A 22,416-nucleotide genomic window follows, 5' to 3' on the forward strand; every position below is an offset into this window, starting at 1 on the left:
CTTGCCTCAAGCACCTCCTCTTTCCTAGCCACCCTCCCCACTCCCTGTGTGCATCTCCTGTTAATCATGCCATATATCTCATCAACTTGTGGAAATTCAGTAAACACGGGTCTGATGCACATTGATAAGAGAGACTCACGAACCAAAACAAGCAGAGAAAAGAAAAACTCTCTTCCTCTTTAACCCCCTCGAGCTCTCCTCAAAGGAAGTCTCATACACCTGATGATGCAATTGTTTTTCAAGCCCCAACAAGCAATTTTTCTGACCCACTGTGAAGTGTAAAGAGCCCAGCACTGTTCACCCCATAAATTCAACGAGCATGAGTCAAGTGTTAGAAAATCAAAATATGCATTACTACTAATAAAGACAAGAAGAACATGGAATGTTTTATTATTTTCTTTCAAAGTTTTGGGGCCAAAGTGACATTAGGAACTCAGTAGTAGGGCTGGAACATTGAGAGGGAGGATTCCCTTTTTACAGGAAAGCTGAAGTTCCTTTGTAGTTAATTAATTATATGTCTGGGAGCCAGGGTTAAACCCAATCTGCAGGTTAATGCAAGGCATATCTTCAAACTGAGGGGGGCTGCAATATGGAGGTTCTCATGCAAGGAAAACTCCCCTTCTGCTCATAGCAAATTTGCCTTTTTTAACCCCAGAAGTTCTGATTTGCAGAATGTTTCCTGCTATAGATCAGCCACCTACTGCAGCTGCCCTTTTATATCCCGTCTCCGGGAGGAGACAGACCCAGACATGTTCTGGGAGGAACAGGCTGCTAGTCTGTCTCTGACACCTCCCTGAAATATAGTGCTTCAATAAGCACCTACGCCGCAGGGCATGGCTGGTTTCCCCAATCCATCCAGCACGTTCTAGGAACACCACACCCCACCCACAGGCTCAGCCTCTTCCAGCACCCACTGGTGCCACCCTGGTAATTACCATCTCAGAGATAGGCTCTGCCTTATCTGCCACTCTGGCTTCTTGCACAGACTACAGGGCAGGGCGATGCCTGTTCAATGGTTTATCCATACTGGGAAAAGAGATTCTCATGTCTTTTGTTCAGTGTCTTGTTTTTAAAAACATGTATTTACTTGTATTTCCAGAGGGGAAGGACAATAGTGTGGGAGATGAGGAAGCCAAGGTTTGGTTTGTCATTCTAAGGAAGGATTCTTGGATGACCCTGAAGTGATATAATAACGATGTACCCCAATTTCCTACCTCTAAAATGAGAATAGTAGCTGCCTTGACTGAGAGGTGTGCTGGAAGGACACAGAGTAACGTTTATGAAGTGTTTGAATACCACAGTCGGGAAGGAAGGGGAGCATAGAGGCATATTCGATGACAGATTTATGTTTCCTTTACAGTTATATGTATGAGCTGTTCTTTATGCCATGCTTCATTTATCGACCCCAAGATTAAAAATTCAATGGGTGCATCAAAGGAACCAGATTCTTTCCTAAAATGAGTGTGATGGCATGCAAATCCTTTAATAGTGTGGCTCAGGGTAGTATTGTGCTTCCTGATGGACAGGGCAAAAAATCAAGTGGAACAAGTTTGGATGACACCAAGCTTTGATATGAGTGATACTTGCATGTGTGATGGTGTCATTAAACAAAATTGTACTTCCAGAAGCCCCACCTGGGATAGTTATACTATGGGAGAAAAAAAGAAGAAATTAATTAAAGGCACCTAAACCTGCTACTTCTGCATCTCCTGGGAGTGTTCAAGCTGCTGGGTTATAGATCGATCAGGGTATGTGTCTTTTTTCCAGGGAAATGCTGATAAGGTCTCAATTTCATTCCAGCAAGGAACAAAAGCAAAAATGGTCACGAAATGAAACTCTTGGAGTTTTGCCAATCCAGATTTTAGGGGGTTTTGTAAGAATTTAAGTTCTCACAGGGAGGCCAGCAGGCAAAGATCAGCTGTAAGTGATAGAATCAGATGTTACATATATAAAATTATCCTTTGAAAAAGAGAAACAACCCATTCCCCATACAGCTTTGCCATGATGCATCCTGACAGAGGCCCAGAAGCATCCTCAGCACAAGCATATCCTCAGCGCCCGAGAGAAGTGCACTTCACCAGGAAGACAGAATAATTTTCCCTTGATTTCAGTGGGAACTGTGTCCACTTGCAGCCTGATAAATCTGGTCCTGAGTAATGCAGCGTGTATGCCTGGGTATGCCACTTTTTCTCTCGCACACACCTACGTACACAAACACAGGCATCTGCTGGCTGACTCACTGGCTTCCCAGCAATCAGTGCTCCCCTTTACTAGTTAAAACATGTAGTTGATACTCTCTCAACCCCATGGATTAACCCCTGTCTCTTTTATACACCATCACCTATCACTCAGCAACAGAAAACAGACTGATTTGGGCCTGATGGGCACTCTTAGCAGTGATGCATGGAGACAGACAGATTTTTTTATGAGCTCACTTGACCCTTCGGGGTAAGAAGTGGAAATACTTGTTGTGTAGTAAATTGAGCAAACATGACATGGATGGTAAGAGAGAGAAACAAGGAGAGAAGGCACAGATAACTGTGAGGGCTCTACTTATTTCCGTGTAGCAGAAGGCTGGGATGGCACCAACAAAGGGAAGGAGTCTCTTGCATCACCCAGAGCTGAGTTTATGCCTGCAAAGTCAACCCAGAGATTTGAACAAAGACAGCTGGTGACCTAAAATAAAAAAACCTCCAATCCAGTTGGACTCCTAACATTCAGTTGTTCAAAAAAACAGGCTCTTACCCCTCTGAATGGCACTTGGGAATGTTTCCAATATTTTGGTTTTTTCTATTTCACTGTTGATTGGAGGGGAAACATGCCTTTATCCTTGTTTTCAGATGATTAAAGTTGCAAGATCCCCCAAAACCCATTTTCCTAATGCAAAAGAACCTGCAAAGTATGTTAGCAACACTTGCCAGGGTACATGAATGGCACAACAATCTGCTATTATTGCACAAAAGCAAAAGCATATTACTGAAATGAATGACAAATATAGGATTAGAACCTTTAAAATCCTTTGAGTTATAAACTAATCAAACTCAATGTCCTATTTTTCAGATAATACTAGATTAAGCTACTTTACTCTATACTGAACCTTGCTCTTGCATGTAAGGCTGACATCTCCACTCATGAATTCACATTAGAAAGAAGTGTCCAGAACCTTTCAGTTTGCAGAAATGGGGTCTGGCCACGTTCTGGATATGGACTTCTCTGACCTCTCTTCCCCTAGGGCTACAGAGCATGTAGAATTTTGTCCCAATAAATTAAGTTTCCTAAATGGGTGTTATTTCATCTTGATGCCTCACCAAGAAGCAGTAGGTGGGACTGATTCGAAGCTGTTATATTCAAATCTCCTATTACCACACAGGTGCTCCATCTTGAACTTCTGTTTAATAACTGGTTTAACACAAAAGGAAGATGGTGTCATCTAGGTCTATTAGCCTGTTGCTAGTCCATGGCACTTCAGACATCAGGGTACAAGCAGCCCAAAGTTTTATTAGTAACCTTGGTGGTTTAACAGAGAAGAGAAGCTGTTGCCTTGGAAATGTCTCAGTGAAAAGTTGGTTCCAGACTTCAATGTTTCTGTGATCATCTTGTTTGCAACACAGAGGGAAGACTTGCAATTTCCTGGGCCTTGAGAGTGACAGTGGGAGAGTCTCCATTTCACAGGCTGCCCGTACTGGGTTTTCCCTCTCCATGTTTCACTTGTGCTGACATTCTTCACTAAGCAGCAGATCTCCTTGCTCTTTCTGGAGCACTGGGTGTTTACACCTCTGGGAGATGCATTCAGGAGATAAAGGTTGCAATCCCACGTTGTGCAATGAGGTAGAGCTTGGCCTGACAAGCAGGGAGCAGGTTCGCCAATACAGGCGGCTCAATCAAAGCATTTCTGTCCTCACCTGAAACTTCCCTCCATCGCTATCACTACAACCACACATGCATCCCTGCACAATTGCTCTAGCAACTTAAACTGAGACTGCCAATTAATTTAAACCAGTGGCTATTAGAAGATAATCCACTTGACCTGGAAGGTTAAGTCTACTTTAAAGTGAATTTTTTTGTCCAGACATGTAGGCATAGCTTCTACTATGATTTTTGCTACTCTGGTTTATGACAGTTTCCCAGAAAAAATACATTTTATTAGGAAAGGCACTTTTGAGGGAGTTTCTGACAGTATACTTGCATTTACCTAGGACTGTTGTGGTATGAAAACACCACTGAAGAATCACATCTCTAACCACTCTGGCTGTCCCAAAGGGAAATTACCAAACTTGCCAAAGCTTAAACATATTTTTTGAATGCACATCTGCAAAAGGAGAGAAGTTGGTGATTTAATCCATCAGCATTGTATCAGTCAGAGAGATGAAAGGCCTAGAAAGAGCAGCACAAATAAATCTGGCTATTTCGTTCCTACTGAACACCGATTTCCAATGGCCAGAGACAAAAGACATGGAAAAATATCCTAATGTAAACTGGCATGGGAGCCAGAGCACAAGCAGTTAACATTAATTATGTATTACCTAAGCACTATAGATAGCACCAAACAGGAAGGGTAAAAACTCATAAAGCTATTAATAATGAACATAAAATTTGTAAACTCTCTATGAGGAATAATTTGCATAGCAATATAAACATGATCTCTAATGCTGAAAAACTAGAAACAGTACTCTGTTAAAAAAAAAATCATTATTTATATGTTTAAAACTATAGTTCTATTTATTTATTTATAAGCATGTACTAAGGTCTCTAATTCACAGGTTCCTGACCCTGTGGAACATAACCACTTTGCTAATGCAGACGTCCCCATTTGCTGGGCACACACAATAACAAATCTGGAGCATTTGCTTTGCAAAGGTCTCAGATGGACAATGATTACTAGTGATAACTCTTGTTTGTTTGAAGACATAGATGGTTCAAGAATGCCATAATCAGAAGACCTGCTTTTTTATTCTGTCCTTATGTTTTATTTGCCTTATGAGAAATCATTGCATGGGGATGTATCTTATCAAAGGAGTCAGGTCTCTGTTAAGGTCAGCTCTTAGCTTCTCAGTGAAATAAGGAAATACTAGCAGTGACTTTCACTTACCTTGTCTCCTTGAAGAGCTCACGTGCTTGGCTGCAATGGCATGTCATCCTGAAACTTACTTTGGTGGGGAGAAAGATTCATTCATTATGTGTAGAGCCCACCTTGTATAATGTTTTGGGAGCCACAGTATTTAAACATGGTGTATAGACTTAAAACATATCAGTTACCAGGGGCTGGCAATGTCCTGACCTAGCTGTGCTGGAGCTCTTTACTATGAGCAAGACACCGGTTCTCTTGTTACCCTTATGACTAACCTCAGGCTGTTATGTTTTATCAATGGAAAAATATGCCAACTTACATTTATTCTAATCAGAATAGTTCCAAAATATTCAGAATTATTTAAAACATGTGAAAACAAATGCTATTTATCTTCAGGGTTCATAGGACTCTCTTGAACTTCTTAGGCTAATTCAGGAGACTGCAGGTGCAGTACGAAACACAATGACATTTTTCAGACCTAGGAACCCACAGGGTTAATTTATGTCCAGAAACTTCAGCGAAGAAACCTCTTCTTTGCTTTCCACTGAGCCTGAGAAGCAGAGTGTTGGCAAACTGCACCTCAAGGTATGGTAGAAGTTCCCCTGTAATACAAGAGGACAAAACATTGAGCCGGTTAGCACCCAGGGCTGGGGTGGGCTCCTCTCTCCTCTTGTCTGAAAAGGGTATCCAGAGCCTTGATCTGCTCTCTCACCTCAGCAGGGAACACACCTCCAGCTCTCAGCTCGGCCTGCTCCACTTAGCTGGGGAAGGTTCCTGACGGCTGTGCTAAGTTCTGCACAGCTGGAGGTTGCTTTTGCATATGTCACAGACACCTCTTGGTGGGTTGTGATTTGATTTTTCAGAGAGGCCTCCTGGGAGTCTGTCTCAGGAACAGGATACGGGGGAGAATGGGGAGGGACATGGCCTCGTGCTTGATCAGAAAAGCAATAATGAAAAGTGGATGGAGAAGGGGAGAGAGCAGTGGGAGTTTTCTCATCAATCCTGGGTCCTGTTGGGCCAGAAGCCCCTCTGGTATGTTTAGGGATGCTGTGTGCCTTAACAGCTTCCATTTACTAATGCAGTAATGACCTGCTGGAGGAGGATTTGGCCGCTGTGCTAATTGCATTCCTCCACTGCACAATAACTTAACACGTTATTAAGATTCCACAGAAGAGGGTCAGGGAATTCATCTCTTTCCAGTGCTCTCCTGACCCCAGCACCATCTCCCTCATACACACACACACACACACAGACACACACACACACAGCATCCTTTCCTCCTTTTCCCAAATCCAAATGGATGTTTCCAAAAGCTGGAAAGAAAACACTTCATCATTTGTAACACTGGAACAGTCTCAATTTTTTCTTTGCATTCAATATTTTATGCCTAATTCTGAATAGCTGCAGGCTCCAGCTCTCCTGCTTTACACTGCTCTTGCACAGCAAAAAGGCTCAGAGAAGGACTCCATGGAGTAAGATGGCCACAGCTTCAGGTGGTACAAGTCATATGTGTTGAAGATCAGACCTCCTTTACCACAGCTCAGGTTTTTACAAGCTCACCCTACTCTGAGGGATAGACCAAAGCACAGTAAAGAGATGGTTTTGCTTCAGGATTTTTGTTTTGGTTTGGTTTATGTTTGGCTATTGCATAGCCTGATTCAATATCGTTCCTCCATTGGATAAAAGGCTGTCAGAAATGAATGTAAGGAGGCAGTGGTCATTCCAGTGTGTACATTTATAGCTGCTAGTTGCCCAAGACAGTACAGCCCTTGCCTCAAAGAAAAGTGGAGGGTTAAAACCCTTTGAGAATTGCCAAAAACAACAGGCGGGGGTGTGGGAGGGTTGGGAATACAAGGATAGCTGAATCAATTTGGATTGCATGGCAAATAAAAGAGCATGGTGGAGATGAGTGTTCACAGAGTCTCAAGGACAGGCCTCAATCTGATTTGCTAGTGCAAGGTGGGAACCTGAGTGACCTCCTCACTGCACTTTGCATATGCCACCACAGTGATGGCAAGTAAGCGGCTCATCTTGGAACCTGGCATTAATGGTGCTGTGGATTGCCCATCACCAATTTCCTCCTCTTCCTCCTCATTTGTAGGCCCTCTCTCCTTTCCTCCCTGACAAAGGATGAGAAGCCAAATTGCACTTTCTTCAGAGGCAATGTGTCTCGCCTGGCAGTGTTGGTGAGCAGGCCAGAGCCACCATGCTGGATTGCCAGTGAAAACATCTACTTGGCTCTGAGAATGAGTCTGAAGGCCTGGGCATCATCCCCACTCACCAGCGAGGCAGGGACCAGATCTGCTCCTCCCGATGCCTGCCCTCAACCCTGCCCACCCCCGCCTCGACGCCCCTGCTCGCTCCAGACTGCGCATCTTCAGCTTGCTCATATGCCTGCAGCAGCTTTCCTATTAATATATGTCAGCATCATTCAATTTCTTCCTTCGGAAATCTTCTTAAAAGTCTCCTCTGCATTACACCATGTTCAGGCTGTAATGATTTTATCAGCTCATGCTAGATCTAGTTAGTATCCTGCCACTTTTAGACTATTGAATTTGGAGGGGAAAGAGATTGTTTATTTCGTTGACTCTTGTCAGAATAACATGTACACCCAGCTCACTAAATAAATTAATGGTAGTAAGAGTCATAAATAATAATTATAAATGAAAGTGTGTACAAGGTTAAAACTCACTTGATAGAAGCTTTCCTCTGGCTCTGACTGGTTTGAACAACAATTTGTTTTATAATCTAGCCTCTTCTTTTTCTTTATTTGTATGTATCCTTACATAGGTATGTAAAACAGCAAATAGAAGGCAGCAGGTTAGGTTTATTTCTACTGCCAAAGAACCATGGAGCTTCACCGAGATACTCACCAGAGAGGAACTGAGCATGGTGAGCTAACCTGGAAGCCAAGAGCACCCCCGTGCCCGCCCTCAGAAGGCCCCCCCGCCTTGCAGTGGGCTGCAGGGAGGCTGGGAGCCCGCACCCGGGCAGGTGCACCCGTCCCAGCTCACCACCATCCTCCCTCCTCCCCAGCAAGGTCATAGCAGACGCCGTGCCTGAGTCACCCCGTGGGCTGGATCCAGCCTGGAGCACAGCAACTCTCGGAAAGGGTTACTGCTGTCATAAATAAGAGGCTGTCGGGTCATCAAAGTGAAGTCAAATTTTTTTATTATTATTATTTATTAAAAAATCCTTAAAAGTGTTGTTTCTTTTCTTCTCTGCTGCTAGGAATGGGGTGGTTTAAATGCCGTGAATTCTCTGCTCTAGTATGATCATGCTCAGGTGCAGAAGGAGTTGGTTTTGGACTTTCCCCAAATAAGCTCATTAATGTATTAGTCACAAACAGACTTCAAGGACACTTGACCTCAGTGTCTCTGCTTTCCTCTCTGATCATCTTCCAGCTTCTGCTTCAGCAACAGAAAACTACAAAGAAAAGAAATGGCAGAGTCCACGAAACGAGGGAAAGCCAAAGATTAGGGCTGTGGTTGGCTCAGCAAAGCCCAGCCTATGTGCCATGCTCCCCGTAACTATTTCCAGGTTACTCCCAGGATGTAAATCCAGGTAGTTACACCAGGAAGGATTTTGGCCCTTCAGCTGGATAATTTTTTACACCAACTCACTTTGTGCAGGGTTTTAAAAAGTTGTGTTTAAAAGTAAAGCACAGACATCTTAAATGATTAGTATTTTAGTGAATGGTAATTAATACAACTGGGAAAACTCTGAGAAGCAGTTAGGGTAAACAGAAAAGAGGGACATACAGAAAGAAAGAAGAACAAAAAAAAAAAAAGAGCAGCAGACAATATAGGAGAAAATGGAGTGAGTTCTGAGCTGAAATTTTTTAACAAAGAGCTTTTCTTCTGACTTCCCAGCTCTGCCATTCCCCAATTGCATTAAAGTGGTTGGCAAGATGAATAATATTTTTAGATTAAATATACTGGCAGAACAACAGGAACTGCAGCCCCTTTACTGTTCTGCTGGAAATTTCTGCTGCTGTTTCTGGTAAATATGGCTGGTGGCAGGACCTGGCTTGTAGCTTTAACCACATGTGGGAAGTTCATGGGGCAAAGATGCCAAGTCTAAAATTAACCCCCTTGAAAAAAAAAGATTAAAAAAAAAAGTGCCTGAGGCAGGGTGAGAGTGTTTAGGTCGTTATTTTTAGTCTTTCATTATATTAAGACATGCAGAGATTCAGATTAATTAAGGATAAAAAAAAAAAAAATATCTCAATGTTTTCTAGACCGAAATGAATAAAGCATTTGCATGAAATACTGTAGCTTTAAATCCTTAGACAAGAACTAAGTAAGAGACCCAGCACTAACGGCAAAGGCTCTCTGAATCTCCCAGTACTGCTGTGGAGAGTGGATCTAAGGTGTTGCCAGGTTTTACTATAAGCAGCTCATTTCTCTGAGCTCAATTACTAGGACCCCACTGATTTTTGCAAAGACCACAGAAAAAAATGAGTGTATGTCACCCTCGGGCTTGTGGAGAATTCAAGAATGTAACATGAAAGGAACAAAATCTGTAAAGTAGATAAGAAGTGCATCACCAAAACATATTGGTGTTTCTTCATTTTCATGTGTTTATTTTTGTTTCCTTCTGAACTTTTTGAACACATCTGATTTCAGGGACAATTTAACACCTGAATTTTGAACTTAAGAGTATGATGTCACAGTTGATGCTGGACACACTGGTAAACATTTTAAAATAACTTTATTAATACCATAGAATCATAGAATGGGACCTCAAGGATCACCTGGTCCAACCTTTCTTGGCAAAATCCCAGTCTAAACAACATGCCCAGCATCTTGTCCAGCTGAGTCTTAAAAGAGTCCAATGTTGGGGAATCCACCACTTCCCTGGGGAGATTACTCCAGCAGCTGATTGTTCTCATTGTGAAAAACTCCTCTTGTGTTCAATCGGAATGTCCCCAGGAGTAACTTGTGCCCATCACCCCTCATCTTCTCCATGTGACTCCTTGTAAAAAGAGAGTCTCCATCTCCTTTGTAGCCACCCTTTAAATATTCAGTATCACCAGCAAATCAATGCTAGTCTCAGAACAATCACAACTCCATCTTTCAGCCCATGCAAATCATTGGGATTCATCCCTTCTTTGGAAATAAAATATTTTTATCTAGACTTCATGCTTGACTGAATTTTCTATTTCTTGCTTTGGGAGACTGTTGTCTTAGCTCCTAAATATTTTGCTGCTTTTCCTACTCCATCCTTTGAAACAAAAATCTTATGGGAAGAGCTGTTGTAAAGTAGAGGTCTGTGCTAAGAAGGGAATGGTATGGAGCTAGGTAAGTACACTGTATTGCAAGGAAATGTTAACATGGAACTACTGAGAAATCAGTATTTATCAGTTCCTTCATGAATTCCCACCTTTAGCAATGATCAAAAATAGACACTTAATTATGCATCTCTGCATACACTCTACCATTTACTTCATGTTTCAGTACTCCATGTTACTCATTTTCTGGCTTTTCAAGCTTTACTCAAAATAGCAATGTCAATTTGCAATTTTTTTTTTCTTGTTTTAATGAATAAGCCCCTGCTAAATCTTTTATTCTGCCAACAGATATGGACACTACTGTACAAAGTACTATATATAAATCTTATTAGAAACAGACCCTGTCCCAAAAAATTTATGGACCATATTAATAACAAAAGTACATAATTGGTTTTGCCAATTTATAGAGATGTCAGTTCAGGCACAAATATTTCCCAAAAGCTACGTAAAAAACTCACATAGCTCACAGTCTGAGTGCAGGTCTCTGAAATCCTTGCTCAGACCTCAGCTCCTCTTGGCAGGTAGCAGACTTGGTTAAGAAAGGATGGAATAAAAAAAAAAAAAAAAATCTCATCTAGGACAGACAATATGGGAATTCTGTGTAGAGCATGTTGTGATTGAGGGACCCTTCTGGCAATGGAAACATGAGAGAAATAATCACCTTCCTGGGTTGGGGGTTCCTGTTGTCATTCAATAAGAAAAATCATCTCAGTGGAGAATTCCTGGAATAAGACAATGGTGATCAATAACGAATTCCCAGTTGTTGCTGGAAAAGGTTTCTGAGCTATTGCAGACAGGACAAAAGTGTTCTCAGTACCATTACTGAAAGAGAAGTTTTAGACCTGAGAGCTAAAATGAAACAAAGCAAGCTTTCAATTAACTTCTCAAAGTGCTCACAGTTCCCAGGTCAGGGCAGATGAAAAGATAAATATTGAACAAAGAGGGTTGTTCTGTGTCTGAAGCATCTTAATGAATACAAAAAGTTATACAACATATTCAAGGAGTGCTTTTGCCTCGTATCATCTGTTCCTTTTTCCAATCCAGTGATGAGATCATGGCCCCTCACGGGTGATCAATTCTTGAGAGTTGATATTAGATGATTTATTACATGCCCAGAGGCAAGTTGGAGTTTCCCCCCTGAACTCTGGAAAATCAACATTGTCACTGATACAAGAGGGAAAATTTCTCATTAGAAAATTTGTAGTTGTCTGAGAAAAGAGAAAAAAATACCCATTACTAGGTGTTTTTATGACTTCTGCTACTGACTTCTGTGACATGGCCAAATCACACAAGTCTTCCCAGCTACTTTGCTCCTCCTGTCTGCTAAAGTCTGGCAAACCCCTTTTTAACAGTTGTGAGAAATGCAGAGGTACTTCAGGTGTTAACTTTGGCATTACACTGGTCACAGTAGTATGTAGCAATGTTGCTGCTGGTTAATTATCAGTATTATCATCGCCTATGGTCCCATCTTGACTATTTAGGAAAAAAACAACCAAACAAGCAAGCAAACAAACCTGATTACTGAGAAGAATGCTGTTGCTAAACAGAACGACCAAGATTTTTCAGAGCCTGAATAAGATATCTGCAGCTTCCATGAAGATTATTCACTTTCTGTCTGTATCTGGCAGTGCAATGAGCTCAAGAAGAATGTATGGGTGGGAAAAATTAAGTGCTTATAAATAATATTTGAGGCCATCTTTCCAAGACCAGAGAGGAATTACAGAAAGCAGCCCCAGTTACTACAGGTCCTGGGAGTTTAAAGAATCCCCTAGGTTTTGCTTTAAGTAAATTATTTGGGAGGAAAAATGGATTAATCCTCTTCTATTACATGGATTAAATAAGCATGTTTGCAGTTTATCTGTGGCGTATTCTGATCTAGTATTACAAACACTTAAATATTGCATAATGGAGACATACCAGCTTAAATAGGAGAATAGGATTTTTATGGATCAGAGCCAAAAGCTCATTGACATCAACAGGGAAGCTTTCTACTGATTTCAGTGAGCTGCAACTAAGATTCCATAAATGCAAGAAAGCTTTTTTATTATGTTTAGTCCTGCAAAACCAATGAAACTTAGGAGAACTCTGCTTTGTGTCTCATGCATCATTAGCACGCTCATGATCTAAATTGTGACTACCACTAGCCAGAAAGAGCATGGCTCAATTTCTAGATCCCTGGCTGTTTGCAGGGCAGTCAGAAAAACTTTTCAAAACTGATTTGGGCTTGAAATCTGCAGGGACAAAAGAAATACCAAACCCTGTAACTCTCTGTATAACTTTTTTAACTTGCAGACATTGCTTATTCCTTTCTAATGACCAAATACACAAACCCAATAGTTTTCCTTAATGTACTCAAAGCTTCAAAAGACATTCAGAGTAAAAGAAATTCATGGCACTAAGATGCCATGAGCTGAAATCTTGAAGCTGTGGGAGTATTGCTACTGACTTCATTGTGCTAGAATTTCACCCAAAGATGATTAATTACCACAACTTTCAATCTCCATAAATGCTATTTTGTAATGGCAAATTGTCTAAGCCAGCCCTTACAAATGAAGTCAAATAAAAATTAGAGGAACTGGAAACAGAAATGGTGGGAGAGAAGACAACAGTAATAATCTAACAGTTATGTTCTTAGGGGCGTACATCTAAGACCTGATATCTACATGACAGTGTTGCATGCAGTGACAGTACAGTTTTATAAATAGTACTCAAACTAATCAGATTTTCTTCATTTTATTTCTGCAACAAAGTGTCCCAAGCACAGCCACAACCAAGGTAAGACACACGGACCACAAGAACAGAAAGAATGACTCTGCATTTTCCTCTTGTGTCCAGCCCATTATTTTTCTCTCTTGATGTAACCATTTCATTTCATAAGAAGTGAAAATGAAATCTCACATTATGATAATAGTTAAGGGCCTTCCACGTGTAAGTGCAAGACACTTCTCTCTGTGTGGGTACATGGAGAGGTAGATCAGGAAATGTTAACTTTACTTCCTTTTACTTATTGTCTTTTACTCTTTTTATTTTCTTCTTTTGGTTTAGTGCCTTGCATGTGTATCTTTCATTTTTTGTTCCAAAGAGTGAGAGTGAAAAAGAGAAAAAGGGAAGGACTTCAAAATCACTTTTAAAATATCTCAAAATGAGCAACAAATAAAATCCTCAAGAAAAAATTAAAACCATACAAACCAACTCACAGCTTCATATGCTGTGTAGGCTGCAAACCAGATCTCCAGTGTCTACTGATGGGTCCACTTTCCCATCTCACAGCAGAAGGAGTCATATTTACAATGACCAAACACAATCTGGGTTCTTAAACATAAGCCAGTGGTGTTAGGCTATCCAAATCCCATTAAAGTCAACAGAAACCCTTTGTCTAAAGTAACCTTCTCACGAGCTTTCCAACCCATGCCTTTGTTGCAATAAGCTCATTTTACTTGCCTTCTCTTCACTCAGTATCATCTAGATTTTGGTTGCATGTTAGAGTAGCTGGCATGGTGAGCCCAGGCTCTCTTTTTTTTCCTCTGCAGTAGGAGTCTGCTACTGCAGAACCCCTCCTCTTTCATCTTCCTATTTTATAGATAAAAATTAACTCTTATTTCTACATGTTGCTTTGCCCAGCATGATGCCATGGCTGAAAAAGCAGCCCATGTAATCACAGTTGGATATGAACAGAACCCAAATGACTTAATGTATTTTGGCACCATGAGGAGCTTAAGTAATGATCAAGATCCTGACTCTCTTTTCGAGGGGCTGTATTAGCATAAAGCAAAAGACAGTCTTTGCCTTGACGAGCTCATGGAAGTAGTAAGCAACAATAATTGCATATATATTAAAGCAGCAGTATTGCCTCAGCTGGGCCACTCCAAGCAGCTTCACATGAAATGAACAGTGATGAACGTCAGAAAAGAACAAGGACCAGAAATTCTGTATCAGAGACGACCTGCAAGGAACATCCCAGGGCTTCATGGGCATCCTTCTCTTTCAGACCCTGGTACGAGACAGTATGCAGAATATAGGGGAAGGGGGTTGACAACAATAATTGATCAGAAATGAGACAATCAGTTGACTCAAGTGGCTACGTGATTAATTGTCAGGGTCCAAAAATGCCATTAAAAGCTTCAAATGATGTGAAAATTTGAAGTGAATTTTAAACAAGTATACATTTCCTGATTCAAAGGCACTTTAGCCCTATAGCCTGCAGCTTAGAGACATCTATCTGGCTTTCTTCCGTCAATCGATACCATTAAAGCCCTAAAAAAAAATCCTTTCTCCATATAGTTATAAAATATCAATTACATACGTTTTCATTAGCTGAATGCAGTGATCAGGGCTGATACATTGGTTGTTTGTTTCTCAGTGAGACATTGTTGGCACTCTCCCAGCCACAGTCTTATCCAGTGGGAGCATCCTCTAATCACACTGATGGGGACCTGTACTTGGCACCACACTTACCCACCAGCCGCCTGCCTAAGACTGTATCACAAGCTGTCAGTCACAGAGCACAAAATGGGGGTGCTGGGCTTCAGTTTTTCCCGCCTGTCACCCTTACAGTGCATTAACCACTGGTGCCTGCAGAGGATATTCTGCTGCAGGATTTAAAAGCTCCAAGCAGACATTAATGAGCTATGCTAAACTCACTGACACTCTTGTGGAAAGTACTTTCGCCTCTGTTTCACTGATGTAGACGTTTAGATAGAGGAAAGATAAGTCACTTGCCTGAGGCCATGCACTGATTGAGTATCAGAGACCAAATTAAACTCTGACATTTCTTGGCCCTTAGCTCCATGTTGTGGAAGTTCTGCCTCCTGATGAAACCGTTGAAAGAGAAACTAAAACACATTGTCCCTACATTAAATATGCCACCTACTCTGTGCTCACTCCATTCCTTTGTTTTTAAATACCACCCTGTCAGCACCAGCATGCAGATACCTTTCTGTCCACAACTGCATATCTTCCTCCTTCTCAGCTCAGCTCTTTCACATGTCCACTAGTGTGTATTGCCATCCAGCTCATCTTTATATGGGCCAACACTCAATTGGAGATCTTTTCTCAAAAAGGCAGGAGCTGAACATGTCTAGAAGTGTAGAGATATTTTTAAACCAAGTAGAAACGTGCACAGCTACACTGAATGTGGTTTTGGAAAATGCAGCTTTCTGTTTTCATTCTGCACTTCTTCTTCTCAGAAACAACACAAGAAAGGGAAGGCAGTGGAAGAAGGCTGTTTGTTCTTCGGAAGGAACATGTTAAACTACAGCATTAATTATTACTGGTTTTTATCCTTCAGGGGAAAAAAAAATACATAAACAAGTAAACAAATAAAAAAGATGACACACCTCTCACACAACCTGCTGGAATTTATGGTTCTGCATCTCAGACGTCCTCTGAAACAGAAACCATCAGCCACGTCCTGGATATTTTCTAACAAAAGAAAAGGAACATACATACTTTCCTGAAGGATTTGGATGGGGCTACAAAACATGAGGCTCTCTGTAAGACTCCAGGTCATCCAGTCTCATTTTCTTGTCTCCTTTCCTGTCACTTTAGATTGGTAGGCTCCTGGTGTCAGTCTCTCCATTTGATAATTTTTGGCTTTGAAGGACTACCAGGTTCTCTCAGATTATCAGAGCAAGCAGTCTAAGCAATTCTTTCCTTGCATTTCTTGTCCTCAGCCACCGCCTCTGCTCTGTGGCAGAGGGCAGCAGATGCTGACACCAGTGTTGCAAGGCTAGGTGTTACAAAACAGCATCACCTAGCAAACCTCCTGTGACGGAGCTATGCCTTACCCCACACATATAGTTGCCTTATGCAAACTTCTTATGCTTGCATAGTGTAGCACACATAAGAGCACAACAAGACCTCATTTCCAATGATAACCCTCTCACTGTCATGCTTGCTGGTAACCTGCTTTGGAATAAAAAGGTCTCTCTAGTCCTTGGGTCCATCCTACATAGGTTCAGAACTGGGAATTGCAGCTGAAATACTAATGGGAAGGGAGAAGAGCGTAAGCAAAACACCGCAGAGGGAAACAGAAAGCCTGTATTTTACTGCATTAGTGCTGGACACAGAAGGGGTCAAGAAAATCTTCCTCCATTGCAAAATTATTGAGTGTGCATGAACTAAAAATATTTTTTATTGGAAGAAGAAATATCCATTTATTTTTATCCCACCTTTCAGCAACTGAAGAAGCTATCCAGCTGAATATTGCAGGAAATATCTGCATGGCAGACTGCAGACTTTCACTTTTTGGTTGTTAGAGAAATGTTTCCCTTGTTGGCTACTGCAAACTGAACGCTTTCAATTACCAGAGTTTTATTTCTTTGAAAGTAATTAAAAACCTGACATTTTCCCTTGAGGTTTCCTTCCATTTTAATGATGGAAAATATATCTAATGGTAAATTTCAACCAGCTCTTCTTGAGAGCTGTCTGTAGCTTCCCATGATCACCAGACCTACAGGCAAAACCTAGACCCAAGAACTGTTTTCCCATGCAGTTATACATGAAATTCTACAAGGTTACACAGTCTCTGTCATCACAGACATGTGTGCTTGAGATCTGGAGATTTGACTTTGGGAGGACCAAGGTCCAAACTAAAACGGACCACCTCACTGCAATCCGGTGCTAACTTGGTGCACAGCTGCCCAGCAGTGCTGGGAAATGTTGCATGGACAGCTTGCGCGGCTCTTCCACACTGCCCACATTGTCAGTCAAGGTCCTTCCCCAGCAAATCCATCACTTCCAGTAGTTAGGTCACAGGAGAGCATATGGCTCTGCGCCTGCCAAAACCAGACCTGTCCTCACCACTGCTCAAGCACCATTGAAGTCTGCACTTCGGACCCACTTAACTATTCCAGGAGAGATTGCGGTTTAAATCTGCTCTGTCTCTTGGCTTCTGCTCTGCATCTGCCAGGAACTGCACATGCCGGGGTTACATCCACACAGGGATATGCATTTATAGGCAAGCCCACTGCCTAGAGCCATAAAGGAACTGAGTCAGCCTGGTCCGCTGGATCTGGCCCTCCAAGGCTTGCAAGTTCTTCCAAGCCCATGTCTCACTGGAGTGTTTTTGGCCAGATGGGAAGAAGTGAGATGTTTAGTGGTAAAAATGACACCACTTTTGATTAAGGGAAACGGTGAAGTTTCTCTCGAGGGCAAAAAATTGTAAATTCCCATGAAAATATATCTTCCCTGTGAGAAATTCCTAACTAGAAGAAATCAGTTTTACAGGGCTTTTGTTTGCCAAGGAGCCGTGCAGATGTGACTCATTTTCTTTCTCTAGGCCAAATGTTGGTTGGTGCCTAGAAAGAGGCTTAAGCCTCCCTACAGACACACTAAGACTCTCCACTAGCAACAGCACCACAGGCCAGGTTCCAGATGAGAGGAACCCTCTACACAGCTTCCTTGGGCTGTCCAGTTAACACCAGGGACAACATGGGCAGAGGACTATCTGCAAAGCTCATTGAACATCCAACAGAGGTATCACCATTCCCAACACCTTCCTCCCTCCTGGTCTGTGTCTTGTGGAAAATAAGTTTATGTCTTTCTGGAAACAAGTCTTCTATGGGAGCTGCAAGAGACCAAGTGCTTGTGTCCAACTATTACACCTTATTCTCTCTGACTTTGAGCTGGTGGCTGTGTTTGGTCAAATTTGATAGATGGGAAGAGGCCTTAAAGACATCACATTTCTCCAAGGTTTGCAAAAAGACTCCACCACACGCTTGCCCTGTTCTGCTTTTGCACAGGGGAAAGAGGGAAAGTTTCTGTTGTGGGGGACTGCCTCCTTCCTCTGTCACCCTGAGGTGAGAGGTATCAGGATCCTCGGATTCCCTGATATTGTCTGATCACATGCTGCACCCAGGCTATAAGACAGGGAGCAGAGGGTTCCCAAAAAACACACAGGAACACACACTGAAAACAGACCATCATGTTCATCTTTACAAGCAGACCAACTCTGGACTAGATCTAATTTTTTTAACACCTAACTTTCTAATGGTGGATATTATTTTATGATCAAGACGAAATGCTTAATCAACATGCAGTCTTTTGTAGGAGAATTAAAACAGGTCTGTCACCACATGTATTTTAGAGGTGATTCTTTGTCTGTATAACCCCATCACATTTTTTTTAATTATTATTAAGATTATTATTATTAATATCAAGCCCTGATACTATTATCATGCTCTTTTTCTTTTATTCCCTTAGATATTTACTGTGCTTTGCCATGCGCTTTCTTCAAAATACTTCCAGGCAGATTTAGACAGCAGAATCCACCTTCTTCTCTAGCATGACTGTAAGTTTGTTAGAAAGCAACACTTCTTCCCATATGAAGAAACTTTCATTCCAGTTACCTAGGCCATTGGCACGTATATTTAATTTCTATTAGAGGTAACAGCAACAAAACTCTTGTTGCAAATGCATTATGCAATCCAATATATCTGAGGTTTGCTTGTTCTCCTTATAAGAAAAGGGATTATTTACTTATTCTCCTGAAACAGTGATGAGAACCATAGTTCAAAAAAACTTTAATCTTGTGCAACAAGAAACCTGACATCCTTCTTGTTGCTGATGATGATGGTTTCATTTCTCTAGAGTTTTGTTACTGTTGGAAGCACTTAAGGTTTTGGTTCTGAAAACATATGTGATCAGACATTTGAGTCTGAGGGATTCAGCTAATTACCAGCTTTCTAGGTAGTTTAGATGTCTGTCAGGGTTGCTCTTCCAGTGTGAGGAGGGTAAGGCATCTGTCTTGGTGCTCATGCTCCCACTCTGGCTGGCCACTATGAATCAGAAGATCTCAAATCTGTAGTTCACTGTGGTCCTTCTAGTCAAGGTGGAGGGAGAGGTAGGCAATGCATTTTGTATTTGACTCAAGCACTTATGTGGGTTCATCAAATTCTAGAACACAAAGCACCAATGGAACAATCATCTGAATAGCATAAAACTGTGTTTGGTCTCCCCTTTGCTTCCAAGGAGGGTTTTGCAGCTTGGATGTCTTGAGATGAGGATTTCTGCCAACTGTGACTCAGGAAAAGAATTTAAATGTGATGGCCTCAGCCTAGTCCTTGGTGGAATATTTGTCCACATCATAAAACCACTGGACACAATATGGAAATGCAATTGACATTAAACCAAATGATATAATCCCATCTAATGGTATTATAATGAATCCCAAGTGAACTAAACATGATTGGGCAAGTATTTCAAAGTGTTACTGAAACAGTTTTTATAGTGTAAAGGTCTGTGTTTGCCAACCAGTGGCCAGACACACAGAACAGACTCTAATAAGTTAGCCAATTCCCACCCTGTAAACCTGTGGCTGTTTCTTAGAGAAACATCTTTTTTTAATTAGTGCTTTTACTTTTTGAAGGATTCAAAGGAGTTTTCTAAAGTGTGTTTCATTTTTTAGAATACATTTCTCCTATTCCCAATTAGCTATTTCTGGTCTGTAGTGAAATCCCCTGATGAGTAGAAGGGGATTAAATTTCTGTAAATCTACCATTTATGAACTTGTGAGTTGCTAAATGATGTTGGCCTTTCACCTAATGGCTGGTTGTGCCTTACGTGTCTCTATGGTTTGCTGTGTTATTCCTCTGCTCTGGTGTTATTGTTTTTACTAATTTTGCATAAGGTATGTTCTGGCATAGTTCTAAAAACCTGATCCAAATGATATGTGAGCACAGCTGACCGTCTGCTTGATTGAATGTTTTCCAAGTGCAATTTTCGAATCTTGTTTCCTCTGGAGAAATGGGGAGGGAAGAGAGAGATTTCCCTCCAATTTGGGATAGCATCTTCGTTTCTGACCAGCTTGAGAAATTCATCCCTACAAAAGAGAAAGGTAATTTCCTAGCTCAATACTACTCAAGAGTCTGGATGTTCTTGAAAGGGTGAGCTGCCCCTGAAGTCCCTCTAGATCACATGAAATACTGAAGAGCATTCACAAAATTTTGAGATTGTGTCTGATACCTTGTAATGAGTTTCACAAATAGATGTGGAAATACACACGATGAAGGTTTTTTTTTCATTCAGCAACACTTGCAAAAGGCACATGTTTTGCAATTTCTGTTTATTGATCTAAATAGCTGCACATTATTCAAGTTGATGGAAGATGGAACTCTGTATAGCTGGCCTTAGTGCAGCTTCCATTCCACTTTCTGATAATTATTAAATATCTTTTATTAAAGTTTGTCTGAAGACACTGATTGTCCATAATAACAGGCTTATTGACAGCAATGGTTATACGATACTCATGTACAAACCTCCCTTAGTGACCATCTCAGGTGTAGGAGAGCTAATAGCCAAAGTACCATTGACATTTAAATGGAGTCAGGCTCTAGGGCAGACAATCATTCATCAGAGTATTGCAGAAGTACTTAATTCCCATTCAGAGCTTTCCTCTGCTTGTGCCAATGCTATGTAAGAGCAACAGAGACCAGGCTGTTGTAGTAAGAGGTATGTATGACCTGACCTGATTTGGCTAGAGCTATGAAATGGTCAGTATGTCCTTGAAAGTTTCTTTTATGAGCTGTGCAGAACAGCCAAGGATCATGCTCATTTCAAACACCCTGGCACTGGTGATGTTTGCTGCCTGTTTCCCCTTACTGAGAGTGGCTCTTCCAGAAGGGGTGCTTCAGGCACCCATGGTCTACTCTGAGCACTTGTATTTTTCAAACAAAAACATAGCACAGGCCGTACTCTGCATATGTAAACCTAGGTATGACAACAGAACAAAACTTCTATCCAACCTGGACTGCAGCTACCAGAGGCTTTTCCCCTTACCTCTGCCTCAGTTGCAGGAATGTCTTCCCTCCCCTTCAGGCCTTCTCTCTGAGCTCACTCATCCTATTAGATCTCTACAGGGCTCACCTAATGCTCACCTAACACCCAGCCATCCTTCTATAATCCTGCTTGAGTTTCTGTGAGTTGCCTCAGGACGAGGTTATAGCTCTCACACCTTCATTGTGAACCAAGATAGGTCTGCTGCCTCCGTTCATACTTGGTTGTGGGACAAAGCAAAAAAGGACCACACACAAAATAAGAGGCTACCCTCTGTGAACTATACAGAGCTGTGTTATACTGGAACAAACATGGTGACAGAGCACTCTTAAAGCACCTTCTGATCCAATTAAGACGGTCAAGTTCAAGACATGCTCTGCCAATATACTGGAGACTCTGAGCTGATCTAGCTGAGGTTAGCTGATACTAGGCAATCAAATTCTCCACACACTCTCGACCACAGTGCCCTGCTTTCAACAGCCTAGCCTACCTGGACCCTGGGCTTAAGAAGAGTAAAATCCAAGAATCCAGAGCCAGAGATCAAAATGATGCCTGTTGGGTTTGAAACACAATAATTTTTCCACAGTTTCAAGCATCCTTGTAGCTAGCGATGGATGAGAAGAGTCTCTAGAAGGCACAGCAGCAGGCAGCTTGAAATCATCTCAACAAAACTTGCGTAACCCATTACATTTCTATACGAGAGTAATACCTTCGCTAAGACTACTGGAAGTCATTTGAATGCTGTAGCTATTTATATCTGGTGAGGATTTCCCCAGAAAAGAGAACATGAAAGATGATCTTGTCCCAAAATGCTTGAGTTCAATGGAAAATGAGCAACAAGCATTTACTCTGGAAAACAAAGGATTTGCAGTCTTTGCAAGCAATTGGGATCCCTTCATGATGTATTCAACAGAACAATTTTGGTTTGGCATTTTATAACATTTTTGAATACTATGCTGATGTATGTGGTAGAGGACAAAAACAGATTGATAAATGTATTAGCCTTGAAAGTAAAATTCATCCCTGGTCAACCTGACTGCAAATTTCAAGAACAAGTTTAGCTACACCTGTTGATATTTAAACTAGTATAACCAAGAACACAGCATTATGCAATACCAAGCAAAATTATAAGAACTGAGTGCTGAATCTCTGTTTGTGAAAGGACAAATTCAAAGAACCTTACTTGTTTTTTCCTGATTTCAGTGATTCATTGGACTTCTGCTTTGTCCCTTAGAGTACAAAGCCTGTATATTTTAGTGGGAGAGTAAGCAATTTTCAAGGG

Source organism: Tyto alba, unplaced genomic scaffold (assembly GCF_018691265.1).
Source record: "Tyto alba isolate M040663 unplaced genomic scaffold, T.alba_DEE_v4.0 Super-Scaffold_33, whole genome shotgun sequence".
NCBI classification, from domain to species: Eukaryota; Metazoa; Chordata; class Aves; order Strigiformes; family Tytonidae; genus Tyto; species Tyto alba.